Below are 1918 nucleotides of genomic sequence, written 5' to 3' on the forward strand. Positions count from 1 at the left end.
TTACTACACTGTGAGCTTCATTTAGGCTGTGTGGTATTGATCCCTATATCCTTGACATCTTGCTCAGTGCCTGGCACTGAATAGATATTGGTTGAATGAATTAATTCAACTGAATGAATTCAACAGTGAATTGTTGGCACATTTAGTGAGTTCTAAGTGATGGGTAAGATAAAGGAGAAAGATGTTGCAGATTGAATAGCATTGGAGCTGGCAGGGGACAAAGCTGGACAAAAAGAGGGAATGCAAGGGAAAAAACAGCTTCTACAGATTAAAGTGCTCTTGAGACAAGCACAAATGGGGGAGATAAAAGAGGGAAAAGGCTTGAAAATAAGAAGCCGTTTGAAGGGCTGGCCCATGGCTCACTTGGGAGAGTGTGGTGCTGATAACAGCAAGGCTGCGGGTTCGGATCCCTATATAGGGATGGCCGGTTAGCTCACTTGGAGAGCGTGGTGCTGAAAACATGCCCTTACCGGTCATCTTTTAAAAGGAGAAAAAAAGAAGCTGTTTGAGATTACACTGTACTCTACTCACTGTCCATAGGGATGCATCCTGGCTCTGAAGGATAACGTTTGACAAGATAGTATGCCAGTTACCCAGTAATCTAGGAAATTACACTTTCAAAGTTTGCTGGATCTGTATGCCCAGGAGCTTATGATTCTAATGTTGTCCTTGCTGAATGGCTATTTTCTCCACAGAAATCAAAGTACAGTATGTTTCCAGTGCTACCCTATATCTTGAAGCTTTAACATCATCTTCCTTCGTTAATTTTTATCTTAAAATCACAACTCTAAGAGCAAAATTTTTTTATTCCAAATAGACAAGAAAAAATGATTTCCCATGTAAAAGTTTAAAACAAGTTTAAAAATATTTAGGTATCCACATGTATCAAATAATGTAGTTGTGGATTACAAAAAAAGTCAACTCACATAAAAATGGACCCAGAGCTCTGTCAAATTGGGATTTACTACTAATAAAATCACTGCCATTGATTCCATAAGTTGCCAAGTTAGAAATATACTTGCCTCTACTGCCTTCATGAATTCTTTTCTCAAATATCAAATTATTTCAACTTAGGACTTTCTTTAAACTTAACTTCTAGCAAAGTTCCTTAGAATCAGCTTAACCCTGGTGAGATAATTCAGTTACACATCTTCACTAATGCCAGTTTATTCTGGAAAATTGTTTCAGTCTTTAGATCTCTTTAATGATAAACAATGCTTTGTTTTGTAGAAATTGAGATCTAATTTTTTTAAGTATACTTGGGTTAACAAAATGCAGCAGTGGGGTGTGCCTCTTAGCTGCTGAAGAGACCACTTTTTACATTCCTTAGAAATAAGATATGGTTCAGTATTTTAAATCATAGCAACAGTTGATAAGAAAAACAGCAAAAAGGTAATCATTTCCATATGGAAAGAAACGAAGAAACCAGTGAAGCTGTGAACTGTCATTTTTCCATATAAAAATAAAAATCACTACTGGTAGATTTGGCAAAAAGGGCAACTGTTCCTATTTGTCTCCCATTTTACATTTGTTAATACATTGCATGTGATGTGTTTTATTGAAATACACCATTCCCCTCAAACTCAGTTGCCAGTTTTCAAGAGTGTTTAGTATGAGTAAAATCCACATCTGTGTGTGTCAATTTCATCAAGCATTGTATTTCCTTGGTGATAATTTTCTCAACTTAGGCAAAAATTTGGGTGAAAGTTCTTATCTCTTTTGCTGCAAGGCATATAACAGTCATCCACACCAGGTAAACACCTGTAAATAATTTTAAAGCAATAGTTGAATAAACTCAATTTCTGCTCTGACATTCCCAGATCCAAAACAAAATCTGACGCAATTTTCTCATGCCCGGAAAGTTTAAGAAAAGCAAATGAAGTACACATTTACTTATTTACTTCTTTATTTAAGCCTG

Source organism: Cynocephalus volans, chromosome 10 (assembly GCF_027409185.1).
Source record: "Cynocephalus volans isolate mCynVol1 chromosome 10, mCynVol1.pri, whole genome shotgun sequence".
In the NCBI taxonomy this organism is placed as follows: Eukaryota; Metazoa; Chordata; class Mammalia; order Dermoptera; family Cynocephalidae; genus Cynocephalus; species Cynocephalus volans.